The 13,863-nt window shown below is 59.7% G+C and overlaps 1 protein-coding gene and 1 long non-coding RNA gene across 5 annotated transcripts in view; one reads left to right on the top strand and one right to left on the bottom strand.

The window, feature by feature from the left end:
- Positions 1-13,863, bottom strand: part of FGF1 (fibroblast growth factor 1) — a 21,960-nt gene extending 8,097 nt beyond the window's left edge. The window contains exon 1 of one of the 3 annotated variants that reach the window (XM_040078117.2): positions 13,646-13,863. The gene's annotated coding sequence lies outside the window, so the exon portion shown is untranslated. Of the gene's footprint in view, positions 1-10,636; positions 10,741-13,645 lie in introns of those variants that run through there. The other 2 variants (XM_040078115.2, XM_040078116.2) reach the window with 2 other exon arrangements.
- On the top strand, positions 272-4,898 carry LOC120759141 (uncharacterized). Of its 2 annotated transcripts, none has more exons than XR_005703130.2 (4): positions 272-463; positions 967-1,288; positions 1,373-1,519; positions 2,013-4,898. It is a non-coding gene; the product is annotated as an uncharacterized LOC120759141 (long non-coding RNA). The 2 variants fall into 2 exon arrangements; XR_005703129.2 differs by having other exon boundaries at positions 2,009-4,898.

The following is a 13,863-nucleotide window of genomic DNA, read 5'->3' as shown; positions in this document are numbered from 1 at the left end:
ACAACATAAAGGGCCTTATTTCTTTGGGTAGAAGCCCAACAATGCTATTAAATAGCTCAAAGCAGAACAGGAAGCTCTCTCAAATATGCAAAGCTGAGAGACACCACACTCCAGCGGGTCTTTGGTGCCCCACGGAGAAAGGAAAATGTTCCAAGGGGAGATTTCTGGGAGAGGGGAATGGCTGCTGCGGAGCACTGACCCCCCGGGGGCAGCAGGACGGTGACTTGGAGCTGAGTTGGAGTCTCTCTGTCCGAGAGCAGCCGTGTTTGTGGCTCCTCTTTCCTCCAGCTCTGTGTAACAGCCGTGCTGCGCTGCCTGAGAGAAAACCCCCAGCGAGGCTGGATCCCTGGGAGCTGCTCCAGGCTCGCCCAGCTCCATCTGCGGCGTGGGGAGCTGAGGCACGCAGCTCTTTCCCCTGGATGGAGATGTCAGCACCCCAAAGGATCAGAAATCATTTCTGGAGGTAAAAATCCCCTTTGGAAGCGAGTTAAACCGGAATGTTCATCTGATCCAGGTCCTGCTGCGCTGTGGTGGCTCCGAGGGACAGGAGCCCAGCTGGAATAGCTGTGAAATTCTGAGAAGTTTGGGGTCGGTTCCAAACTTTATCACTGGCCAAACCAGTGGCTTTGATGTGAAATCCCAAACTCTGCGAGCATCTGACTCCGAGCATCGAGGGCTGGTCGCGCTGCCAATATCAGGGGTGTGAGCTCTGAAATAACAGCACACGCTGGAGCCACAGGAGGAGAGGGGACCTCTTCTCTCTGCTTCAAAGCTGATGCAGGGTGGTGTTGATGGAAATGTGGGGGATCCCTAATGGTCCAAAAGATTTTTGCATGTCAGAATTGCCAGAAACTTTTGTGGGTGTTTGGTTGTTTTTTTTTTTTTACAGCTCCTGTGGCACAAACTTCGTGGCCAGCAAAGACTCAACCCAGAGGTAGCCAGCTGAGGTGAGCATTTTTTCCTTAGGTGTGAAATACCTGGCTACTACATGGAGGAAAGCAGAAGTATCTCACCTGCTGAGGTAAAACTGGATGGGATGGACTCAAATACATCAAGATTGTCCTTGGCTTTGGACACAACTTTTATGTAGGGTTGGAAGGAAATGTTCTGCACGGTCTCTGAGTGGCCACAGTGGTGGGAAGTGCAGCTAATCACAATTGTCATTTAGATATCAGCTAAAGATCGCACAGAGAGCTCCAGAGAGATGAGAAGCTGCTAAACCCAGGAGTCTCCTGGGGTTTTGTCCAACTCGGGTTAATGAGATCAGCGTCTCCTGAACCTGGCTCTGGTGAGCTCAGTGGAAACACTCCAGTTGGTTTCGCTTTGGAAAGTGTTATTCTCTCCATTAAAGCAGAACTCCTGTTTGTTCCAGGACGTGTGACTCAGCTGGGATCAGACAGCATCACCTCCTGAAGGGCTCCCTTCCCATTCCCACTGCCGACTGCAGCCACCTGAGCAGAGCGGTCACTCCCCAGGCCCTTCAGGCACCCCATATGGGAATGGAAAGCACTTACAACAGGTAGAATATTTTTAAGGAACTCAGGCTCTGATTTGCCTTTCCTGGGGATTCCTGTGGGCTTTGGGGCGATCTGAGATCTACCTGGGCTCGTGGAACAAACACCTCTCAGATAAACAGGGATTTTATTCATCGTAACTTTTAGATCCCCATTTCAAGGGAAGGATTTCCTCCTCCAGGAAAGGATTAGAGACCAGGCAGAGGATTCCTCATGCTCTGGTTGCTGCAGGAGCAGCCCGGTGGGTCTGGGGTTATCATCATGCCAGCCCTCCCCTCCCCAGGGCTGGCAGTGCAAGGCACAGCTCAAATTCCTCGGGCTGTGCATCCTCTTAAGAAGGACTTAAAAAATGAGTAGGCAAAGCATATGATAAATATGTAACAGATCACTCTGTAAGCATCAGTGGAATGCATTGGCTGGTTCCTAGTCTTGCTTATGACCCGGTGATTTTATCTCTAGTGATGTGATTTACTGCTTAATGAAACATTTATCAGCCAGGTTTTACCCTTTGCAAGCAGAACGCTTCGCGTGAAGTGCGACCAAAAGCATGAAAATCGATGTAACTAATGCCTGCTGTCACCATCTCCTGCTCTGCCCAGAAAACAGCCATTGCCCGCAGCCACGCTGCTTTGTGGCAGGCGGAACGGAGGGGCTGTGGAGCTGAAACTGCAGCAGATTCCTCAGCGGGTGCCACCGACGGCTGATGACACGGCAGCAGCACGGGAGGGACAGGGTTAACCCAGCCCCTGCCCTCAGGGGTGCCCAGAGCCAGGTGCGGCTTCTTCAGCGCTCTGGGCAGGGACACCCCGGCGGGGACAGCCACCGCAGCCCCGCACCGAGCTGCCGGCGTCCGTGGGGAGCCAGGACAGCCGGGAGACCCTCCGCTCTGTAATTACCTCCCACCCCCACCCGCGGCCCTCGCCATCCGGTGATTAACTTAATTGCAGCTCCAGCCCCAGCGCAGGAGCTGTGCCGGGAAGGTCTGGCCCCGTGTCCTGCCCGGGTTCGGCCCGAGAGCAGGGACACGGACACGAGCAGGGACACGGACACGAGCAGGGACAGGGACACGGACACGAGCAGGGACAGGAACACGAGCAGGGACACGGACACGAGCAGGGACAGGGACACGGACACGAGCAGGGACAGGAACACGAGCAGGGACACGGACACGAATGCGAGCAGGGACACGGACACGAGCAAGGACAGGAAAACGGACACGAGCAGGGACACGGACACGAGCAGGGACACGGACACGAGCAGGGACATGAATACGAGAAGGGACACGAGCAGGGACATGAATACGAGAAGGGACACGAGCAGGGACACGGACACGAGCGGGGACACGCACAAATCCCGCCGATCCCACGGCCTCCTGCGCCGGCTCTGAGCCCTGTGTGCCAGAGCCGGGCCGATGTGTGGGAGCCGCTGGATGGGAAGAACACCCGGACAGGGAAGCACCAGCCGAGGGTGGCCGGAGGATGCGCTGCTCCCAGGGGACACCGCTGGGCTCTGCAGCGGCCATGCCAGCCCCACGGGCACCCCCTCCCCTGCAGGATGCAGCGGGTCCCGCCTGCCCTTTCCAGGTGCCCTTTCCAGGTGCCCTTTCCAGGTGCCCTTTTCCTCTGCCGGTGCCGAGAGGGTGCAAAGCATCGCCCCTGCTCCTGTGCTTCGCAGCCTCCCTGCGCCTCGCTCCAGCGGTGGGAGCAGCCCCTGACGGGGGACAGGGGTGACACCAGTCTCACCCCTGTCACCCGAGGAGGGTGGTTCTGTGCTGCCGAGGCTGCTGAGGACTCAGGGCTGACACACCAGGCACGGGAGTATCGTTTTGGGTTTTCCACCTTGGCATGAGCAGGGTTGTGGGCACCTCTCCTCCCCGGGCCTGCCTGCGCTGGGCTTCCCAGGGAAAGGCGTCTGCAGGGAGAGGGAACCGCGGCAGATGCAGCTGGTGAGGGGCTGGCCAAAGTGTTTGGTGATGGTATGAAAACCCCTGGGGGCAGGGGGCACTCTGTGAGCCCCTCAGCTCCTGCCCAGCAGCCCCCAGACGGGGGGGTCCTGCAGTGGGGTCCCATCCCTGCCCAGGATGCGCTGCTGGCTCCTGGGGCAGGAGGCAAAGCTGGTGGCGCTTCAGCCGGCTCTGCAGTGTCCCCACCCCCTGCCACCGCCCCCGGTGCCCGTGCAGGACGCTGGGCACAGGGTCAGACCACAGAGCCCGGGCTGTGGCTGTCTGGGCTGGCGCTGCAGGTGTGGCTGCCCCGCACACCCACGCACAGACGGACGGACGGACGATGCTAAACGACAAACTGCAGCCCCACAAGTTCCCTCTGTGCTGCTAACCCAGCAGTGCTCTGGCTCTGCTGTTGCACCCTGTCCCGTGTGAGCCTCCAATCCCACCTCACCCCAAGCCTCTGCTGAGGCCCTGTTCAGGTGGGTGTCTGTCACCCTGTCCTGGTCACCCTGTTCAGGTGGGTGTCTGTCACCCTGTCCTGGTCACCCTGTTCAGGTGGGTGTCTGTCACCCTGTCCTGGTCACCCTGTCCTGGTCACCCTGTCCTGGTCACCCTGGGCCAGCCCTCACCATCCCCTCGGTGCTCAGACGGGTCCAACACCTCCCGTGGGGCTGGAATCGGGAGCAAAGAGCAGGAATGCTCTTGTCAGGCAGCACTTCCTGCAGCTGGCCCTCTGAAGGGTGGCCAAGCCCAGCCAAGGGTTGGCTCCAGCTTCAAACCTGGGATTTGAGTTTGGGTTCAGCCTTTAAGCCGTGTCCTTCCCCAGAGAAGCAGAGGCTGCTGGAATCCAGGGTTTCATCTCCAGGCCAAGTGAAACCCCACATCCATCCTGGTGGTTAACCATCAGTAGACGTCTCATCGCTCAGAAATCCAACTTCCTCCAGCACAGCCTCGGGTTGGGCTGTTCCAAGGAAAATCGCTTGGTTTCTGGCTTCACCGTAGGCTCAGCAGTGATTTACTATGAAAATGTGCAGGGAGCTGATGGTGTTCATCCTGCAATGTTTGTGTAAGGGCTGTACAGCTGCTCTTCTTAACCTCTAAGTAAGACTGGCTGGAGGAATCCTGTTCTTAATTCTGTTGCCCAATGTCTTATTTTAAATTCAGTCTCTAGTACCCCTGGATGCTGACTCCCGTTTTTTTTCCTCCAAGCCGCCTGAGTAAGGAGCTTAAGTTGTTGCTCAATAGCAGTGAGATAAAAGCTCGAGTTAATAATGGCTGTTACCAGGAAAATCCTCCAATAAATAATAATTTTCTTATCTGCATGACTTTGGGACTGGAGAAAATGCCTTCCAGTGAAAAGCTGCAGCATGCAGGGGTGGGCAAGGAGTGTTTCAGGTGAAAGATCAGAATAAGGCAAGCTCAGGGCTGAATCTTGTTAAATGCAGGAAAAAAAAAAAAAGTAATTAGTGTGGTTAAGTAGTCACTGGAGTAAACTAAGGAGAGCAGCTGTGCACCTCCACCTCTTGTGGTCTGTGGAGCCAGACGGGTCCCTGCTTTGGGCTGTGTTCTTCAGGCACAAACAGGGGAATTCTCACTTGTGGCAGGGGGTGGCTCTGGAGGCCGTGGACACCGAGCTCTGTGTGTCACCCTCAGCCCTGGCCCGGAGAGGAGCCTGAGTCACTCACTGGGACCTGACCCCGTGGAAGGTGCGGCCCGAGCTCTGGTCCTGCTGTCCCAGACAGGGACACGAGACACCTGTGTCCCCGCAGAGCTGGGCACCTGTTTGGTCCCTGCTGTGACATGTGTGACCACAGGCCGTGTGACAGCGGCAGGAGCAGGCAGTGCTGCCACACTGCTCCAAGGAAAACAGAGCCTGCTTTGCCTTTCCATTACGGAACCCTCAGAGGGACGGGGAGGTTCCTTGGATGCTCTTCTGCCCCTTCTCATCTCCGTAAACAGCAAAGCGCCACAAAGGGCACGGTGCAGGGCAGAAGGCTGCAATTTTAACAAGCTGCTGAAGCTCGGCCCTGAGCCCTCACCCACGCTGGCTATTTCCAGCTCCCCCGTGGGCAGTTGAGAGACACCGCGGCGTTGGTCGTGCCCCGTGTTTCCACAGCTGCTTCAGGGGAAAGCTGCGGGGCCAGGCTGGCCCACAGGGATGCAGCCAAGGATCTTGGAATCACAGGATGGGTTGGGTTGGAAGAGACCTTAAAACTCACCCAGTGCCACCCCTGCCCCAGGCTGCTCCAAGCCCCAATGTCCACCCTGGCCTTGGGCACTGCCAGGATCCAGGGGCAGCCACAGCTGCTCTGCTGTGGTGCTTGTGATAATCAAGACAGGAAGATGCCCTGGATTGTCCAAGTGAACCACACTAAACCAAGAGTTTTGGGACCACCAGGCAGAGTGCGAGGATCACCAGCTGCTGTGCCCCCTGCCCGGACAGGGGTGCCACAACCAGGACCCCAGTGGGTTTTTACCTTTTCCTTCCTCGTCCCCTGCACGTTCAGCCCTGCTCTGGGATCCCCAGGGAGGCAGTGGGCATCCCCTGGGGTTTGTGGAGGGTCACATCCACGCCAGGGTAGGTGTGAGCTCCAAGATCCCCACAGGGGGTCTGGCAGCCAGTGACTCTTCCCATCAAGTGGAAGCTTTCGTGAACACGCTGCAGCAATGGGAATACTAAGGAAGGGGAAGGGAGGGTGTTAAATACTTTATGTCCAAGATTTGACCTTCGACAGAGAATCAAGTCTCAAGGGAGATGGAAATTCCAGTGGAAAACGTACACGGTTGGGTAGTTTTGTGTACAACACCCACGTGTCCTGTGGGGCTGCGCAGCCGGCGGAGAGGTAACGAGGGATCTCTCTGGGAAAAGCAAGGAACCTCTCTGGGGAAAACAGAACGGGAGTGGGGGCAAGCAGGGCAGCCTCGGGGATACAGGAATGGCCCTGGGCCAGCTCTGGGGGTTTGGAAATGATGGAGGGGACAGGGTGGGACAGGCCCTGTTTGGATGGCACAGGGATGCAGGGTCTCCCTGATCCCCCGGCGTGCGCCAGGCAGAGGGGCACGCAGCAGACGGGTTGTCTGGCACTGAGCTCCCCGAGCAGCATCATTTCCTGGGGATTTATGGCGTGCAGAGTGCCTGGGATGAGCAAACGGCTGGGACCTGGAGTTCATCCTGGGATGCACAGAGCGGGGCTTGTCACGGTAAAGATCTCCCCCTCCTGTCTGCCCCGGAGCGAGGATGAGAGCGGGGAAGGGAAAGTGCTCCTCAGGCTCCTGCTCTTGATCCATGGCCTGAGCAGGGGCGGAAAATCCCAGAGTGCAGCTGTGGGGCTGTGCCCAAGCTGGGCACACAGGCCGGGGGAGCTGCCTGCCTCCCCCCTGGGCTGGGAATGCCCCGTGGGAGCAGCGTGCATCGGGGTGGGTGACTGTGCCCCTCACAGGGGTCACTGCCGGGCTGGCCGCACCTTGGAGGGCTCTGACACACCTGTGCATGTGGCACTTGGGGACATGGGTCAGCCGTGGCCTTGGCAGTGCTGGGGGAAGGGGAAGGGCTGGACTGGGTGATTTGAGAGGGGTTTTCTGAACTAAACAACTCTTGGGTTCCGTGGTTGTGCAGAAATAGGGTCCGTGCACAGGTGAGAGCGGGCAAGGCTGGTCTGCAGGTGGGACAGGCAGATTGACCAACCCTGGAGCTGGGGAAAGGAAAGATCCGAGATCAAGGCTGACACCCAGATCTAAATTAAGAGCCAGGAGCAAGGACAGACCCTGTGAGCACCAGTGGGCCGTGAGTCATGGATGAACTCAGTGTCCAGACTGCTGTGGGCAGTAGGCAAACCCTCGGGAGGATGGCTCGGGGCAGACAACACCACTCCCAAGAGGAGTCTGAGGGGGACAAAAGGGTTTTAGATGCCATGCCATGAGTCAGTGGTACCTGGGCACAGCCTGGTTCCCACAGTCTGACCTCAGGGACAGCTGCCAGGCTTTGGGAATGTGCCTGAGGGATCCCACCTTGGTCCTTTCCCCAGCAGCGCTCTGTCTGGTGCTTTCCCTGGGCAAGGGAGAGAGTTTGGGGGTAGGGAAAGCACAGACAGCAGGGGAAATGAGTTCTGAGCTCACTGCTGAGTTAAGACCCAGCAGAATGGGGTTTGCTATGTAATTAAAACAGAGGTCAGGCTTTAAGCTAGACCGTGGCTGCAGGTTAACGATGCTGCGCTGGTGTTAACAGAACTTTATTTAGCACTGGCTGTGTATGAGCTGCTCTTGAAGGGAATTCCTAAACATTAACCCTGGCACTGTGAGAGTGTCTCAGCCTTTCTCTGCCACCTTCTCTAGATGGAAACAAACACTTTTGTTATTCAAGGCTTTAGAGAGGTGCAGGAGCTGTGGCAGTTTTGTCACTGCCGGTGCCAGGTGCAGAGTGTCTCTGCCTCCTCAGGGCTGGAGGCCAGAGCTGCCTCGAACCCAGGCGTGAGGCACAGGTGCCCATCCCTTGGTGGGCAGTGCCCTCTGCCCAGTTAAATACTGACAGATTTGGGGAATATAAAACCTGCAAGTCACCGACTGCTGCTGCATGCCCTGGCCTCTGCTTTGGTTCTCCAACAGCTTTAACAGATCCTGGCGTCGGGAACAAGGGAGGGAATAGGAACACTGAGTCAGGCACCTTTCAAACACAGGGGGAGAGGGAGGATTCCTGCACCCACAGCAGAGACCTGACAAAGCCATTGTGTCTCTCGCTGAATTGGTTTTCAACAAATCCTTCTGCAAAGAGATTTTTATTGTGAGGTCTCTGTTTGAAAGACAGACCCAGCCAGAGCCAAGCTCCACGATAATCCCCGACAGCTCTGCACTGACAGACACTGCACACAGCATTCCTAAAAATGCCCCAGCTGTGAGTCAGTGCCCGCTGTGCCCAGGAGGGAGGAGTGCTGGTACCCAGGGGCAGCCTCAGAGGTCAGGGCAGCCTTTACCTCCCTGGAATATACATTTGTTTTCCTCGGGGAATATTTATTAAAAGGGCTTGTAAGATACAGTGCAAGTGCTGATGTGTTTCGAAGGTAATAAAGGGAAAAAAAAAAAAAAAAAAAAGAAAGAGATGGAATAAGTAAGAAAAGCTGGAAGAGAAATGGAGGCTAAAGGTGAGAAGGACTCTGGAAAAGAATTGGAGTCACAAGGTTGGGGAGGAAAAAAAGTAAAGGTTGAGGAGTGCAAGAGAAAAAAAAAAAGAAATAAGAACTAGGACAGTAAAAATAGAGGCTGCAGAAGGGTGGAGGGCCAAGAAAGGGTGAGAGGGGGAAAGAAATGCAGAGGCTGAGAAGGGCAGGAGGCCAAAATAAAGTGGGAGGCCAAAGGAAAAGGAGACGCACAAAGAAGCAGAGGGTGAGAAGGGGTGGGAGGCTGAAGAGGCACATGAGGCGCACGGGAAGGTCTGTGCAGAGAGGGGTCTAAAGTTTAATGGGTTCCTCAGGCAGGACAGGGCTCAGTGGTGATAAGGCAGCACAATGTGCAATTGTTCTCCCCGCACTCCGGCTCAGCCCAGCTTCCTCCGTGCCTGGGATGTGCAGGAACACACGCCGTGGAACTGGGCTGGACAGAGCTCGGCTCCGGCCTGAGCAGAGCTCTGCGAGCCCTTTGGATAAACTTTCCTTCCCAGCTCCACCCCAGCCCAGGGGATGAACTTTTCCTCCCGAACTCCCTGAATGACTTTGGCCTTCCTCCCACTGCTCAGACCTTGATCTTCCTCCCAGTTGATGCAGCTGGCTCTGGCTCCTTGCCCTTATTCCCAACCAGCTGAGCCAAAGCCCCTCGGCACCAGGACCCCCGGCACAGAGGGGACAGGGACCTGTTTGCTGTCAGGGGGGACAGGGACCTGTTTGCTGTCAGGGGGGACAGAGACCTGTTTGCTGTCGGGGGGACAGAGACCTGTTTGCTGTCAGGGGGGACAGAGATCTGTTTGCTGTCAGGGGTTTCACCCTTCCGAGATGGCCCAAAGGAGCTGAGAGGCTGCAGGTGCTGGCGAGGGAAGGGGGCTGTGGGGACATGTGGCCCCGGGGCCATGCAGAGTCTCAGCTGACACCTGCAGCCCCAGCCGGGGACGTTCGAGCCCGCAGAAATTTGTGTTTGGCACCTTTGGTTTGCTGAGAGAGCAGCTCACAGCTCAGAGCACGCTGGTGATGAGGAGCTTTGGCTGTCAGGCCCATCGGGATAATCCCTGTGGTTTTATTTCAGTCATAAATCATGGAATCATCACAGAATGGTTTGGGTTGGGAGGGGCCTTAAAGCCCATCCTGTGCACCCCTGCCATGGCAGGGACACCTCCCACTGTCCCAGGCTGCTTCATCCCCTGCCCAACCTGGGGATGGACACTGCCGGGGATGGGGCATCCCTAATCATTCTTAATTGCCCAGAGAAGCTGTGGCTTCCCCAAACCATTCTATGGTTCTGTGACTTATTTATTTTGCATCAAAAATGAACCATTTATAGTGCTGTGTCACTGCAGCAATTTTCCTTTCTGTTTGTTGTTCTGTCTGGGTTTTTTTTTAGTTTGTTTGGTTTGGGTTTTTTTTTTTAATGGTCCAAATATTGTTTTTTGCCATTTGAAATATTTGGGGTTTGGTATATTTCAATTCAAATTCCAATCTGGGCTTCTGCTTCTACCCTAGAGCTTCAGGTGAATTTGCAGTAATTTAGAGATTGTCATTCGGAGTGAGCCACTGAGCCACTCCTCCCTCCCAGGATTTGGGGGCACCTGAAGGGTTTTTTGGGGGGATTTGTCCCAGCTGGGGGGAGCAGCATGCTGCCACCCTAAAGCTGTCCCTGGGGAAGAGACCTGCTGCCTCACCACATCCCAGCCCGACCCTGCGCTTCGGAACCTCCCTCTGCCCGTGAGCACCCCGAGGGATCTGCGCAGGTGACAGAACATCCCCTGGGCGTCCGCGGAGCATCTGCAACCACCCCGAGGGGATCGCAGGGCGTCCGGAGGTGGCAGAACATCCCCCGGGCATCCGCGGAGCATCCCCGAGCACCCCTTGGGGATGGCAGAGCCTCCCGTGGGGATCCGTGCCGTGGGGTGTGCATGAGCATCCCCCGGGGCTCCGAGGGCCGTCAGAGCATCCCGTGGGGCTCAGCCCCGCTCCTGCCCGGCCCCGCTGCGGGTCCCGCCGCCCCCCCCCGCACCTACCGGCGGCTGCGCGGCGCTCCCGGCTGCGGCTCCCGAGTGCGCGGGGAGAACCGGGACGGAACAGAGCCAGCGGGGATGAGGAGGATGAGGAGGAGCTGCCTCGGGGCGGGGGAGCGGCGGGAGGATGCGGGGGGGGGGGAAAGGGGAGGCCGATCGCATCCATCCCCGCAGCGGGGCCGGGCACCTGCCCGCACTCGGGCAGCGCAGCGGGCGGGGGCTGGGGCTGAGCCCCCCGGGCAGCAGGAGCGGACAAAACCCCCCAGAAGCCGGAGCAGCATCGGCCTCTCCCTCGCCTTCCCCTTCCCCCAGAACCTTCCTGCGGCGCTGGGTGTCCCGGTGCCCTGCGGGAAGGCGATGAGCACCCTAACCCAGCCACCCCGGGCAGCGGGGACGGGGTCCCTGCCCTGCCCATGGGGGTCCCTGCCCTGCCCATGGGGGTCCCTGCCCTGCCCGGGGGGGTCCCTGCCCTGCCCATGGGGGTCCCTGCCCTCCCCGGGGGGGTCCCTGCCCTGCCCGGGGGGGTCCCTGCCCTGCCCATGGGGGTCCCTGCCCTGCCCGGGGGGGTCCCTGCCCTGCCCGGGTGGGTCCCTGCCCTCCCCGGGGGGGTCCCTACCCTGTCCATGGGGGTCCCTGCCCTGCCCGGGGGGTCCCTGCCCTGCCCGGGTGGGTCCCTGCCCTGCCCGGGTGGGTCCCTGCCCTGCCCGGGTGGGTCCCTGCCCTGCCCGGGGGCAGATGCCGGGAAGGGCTGGGGGCAGTGCCGGGCACGGCTGCGTTCCGCTGGCACCGGGACAGCCTGGCCTTAAAAGCCGAAGCGCTCGGGGAGCGCTGTCAGCCGGATAAAACGCAGCTCCGTGTCCCCGGGGATGGGCGCTGGAGCCTGGCGGCGGGGCTGGCGCTGCCGCAGGGGCTGTGCGGGGTGGGTTTGGGGTTCGCGGGGTGGCGGGGTGGGTTTGGGGTTCACGGGGTGCCGGGCTGGCTGCAGGTTGGGGTGCGGCTGTGTGGAGCCCGAGGTCGCTGCCGCAGCGCTAATGAAGCACTAATGAAGCACCGACGAAGCCCGAGCGATGATTTCAGCGCTTGGCCCGGCTCCACCAGGCCTTTGATGTGGCGATGTTTAGGCTGCGTTATCTAAAGCTCGCTCAGAATAGGCTTTTAGCCGCGGCTCACGTGGAGCCGGCGTGTTTGGACAGGCATTCCGGGCTGGAAATGCCCGGAGCTCAGACGTTTGGATAAAACATTCCCGAGCTGACTGGCGGGGACAGCTCCCGACGCTCCCCACAGCGCAGGTGGGTTCCGAGCTCTCCGGACACATCAATCTACATCCCACCCCCCTCCCTTTATTTTTAAAAATCCCGCCCAAGATTTCCTCTTGCTTTTTCAGAAAAAAAAAAATAGATACAGCGAAGTATTCCCGAATCCAACAGAAGGACGGGCCTGGCTTTGCCTCGACGAAAGGCACGGGGGTTGTGAGGGAGATTAGGAAATCCCGGTCCATTTTCCCATTCAAGGGAACACCGCCCGTGTTTCCGAGCTGCCCCTCCGCAGCCCGGCCCTCCCCACTTGCCCGGCCGCCCTTTCCCCCTGGCTGCGGTCGGCACTCGGCAGCCCTGCTGCGGCGCTCTGCAGACGGTGTCCGGCCAAATTTGCGTCCTTCCTGCCTGTGCCGAGGGCTGGTGGCCCCGGGCGCAGCCAAGAGCCGGAGCGGCGCAGACACAGAGCAAACACGGCCTCGGGCAGCGGGGTCTGGGCCGGGCACGAGGGAGAGGAGGCTTGGCCAAAACACAGAAACCGACAGCGCTGGGAGAGCCAGAGAGATGGGGGCACTGCGGGGATGGGGGGCACTGGGGGGATGATGGGGGGCACTGCGGGGATGGAGCCACAGTGGAAATGGGGACACTGCAGGGATGGGGGACACTGCAGGGATGGGGGACACTGCGGGGATGGGGGACACTGCGGGGATGATGGGGGGCACTGCGGGGATGGAGCCACAGTGGAAATGGGGACACTGCGGGGATGGGGGACCCTGCAGGGATGGAGACAATACAGGGATAGGGGCACTACGAGGATGATGGGGGCACTGCGGGGATGGGGGCACTTGCAGGTGTGGGGTCTGTTCAGCGATGGGGTCTGTTCAGGGATCCACTCCATGTTCAGGGGTGGGGTCTGTGCAGAGGTGGGGTCTGTTCAGGGGTTCACTCCGTGTTCAGGGGTCTGATCAAGGGTGGGATCTGTTCAGGGGTGGGGACACTGCCTTGGCAGCGGCTCCGCCTCCCCCCTGCCCTCCCCCGTCGGGCCCTGCCTGGGCAGTGCCCGCAGCACCTGCAGCAGGTGCCTGTGGTGTTTCTCGGCTCTCGGGGTGGATTCGCTGTGTGGCTGCTGCTCCAGTTCCTATCCTGCCCCTGCCCGTGGTGAGGAACCCGCTCCCCTCGCTGCCCCGAGCGCCCACCAGCCCCAGGGCTCCGAGTCCCTCAGTAACGCACCCCGCCCGGGCTGTCCGGGAGCACGGTGAGGAATTAACCACGGAGCCCCGGGGAAGCTGCTGGTGCTTCCCCGCCTGGCCCCACGCACTCAGGCAGTGCCTGCGAGGGCAGCTGAGCCCCAGCCTCGCTGCCTCGGCGGTTCCTCACCCCCCCAAAACCACGGTCCCGCAGCAGAGACCACTTAAACCAAACTTCTGCACGTTTGGAGTGAGACCCACGAGATGCGCCGGTGCCGCGCTTTGTGTCCATCCCTCCGGAAGCGATATTCCCGGGGGTCTCATCGGGCACCGCTCAGCCCGGTACGAGCTGGCAGAGCCCCTCGTGCCTGCTGCCAGCCCCCCGCCCCAGAGCCGGGGCCGAGCAAGAGGAAACCCCAGCCCTTCCTCAGCACCGCACACGTGAAGGAGCCGCCGAGATGGGCCGGGAGTTCTGGAACCAGGAGCGTGCCTCAAAGCCTGCGGGAAAGGACAGCAAACCCCCCGGAGCGTGCGGCGGCGTGGCGGGGTGGGCAGTGCAGGCTGGCACTCACCTCAGCAGGGTCCGGGCGTGCGGGGCTGGGCGCTGCGGGCAGCGCCGCTGACCTGGCCGGAGGTGCGCAGGGATGCGCCGGGCTCCCCCTGCCCCTCGCTCCGCCTCCCGGGGCTCGCAGGCTCCTGCCAGGATCGCACCAGGGCCCCCGAGCACTGGCGGCTGCCCCGGGGCCGGGCGGGTCCCGCAGCCGGGCACGGGCACCGGGAACGCTCCGGG

This window comes from Hirundo rustica, chromosome 14, assembly GCF_015227805.2.
Source record: "Hirundo rustica isolate bHirRus1 chromosome 14, bHirRus1.pri.v3, whole genome shotgun sequence".
Taxonomy (NCBI): domain Eukaryota; kingdom Metazoa; phylum Chordata; class Aves; order Passeriformes; family Hirundinidae; genus Hirundo; species Hirundo rustica.
The sequence above is the reverse complement of the archived record's forward strand: the minus strand, read 5'-3'. Positions and strand labels throughout refer to the sequence as shown.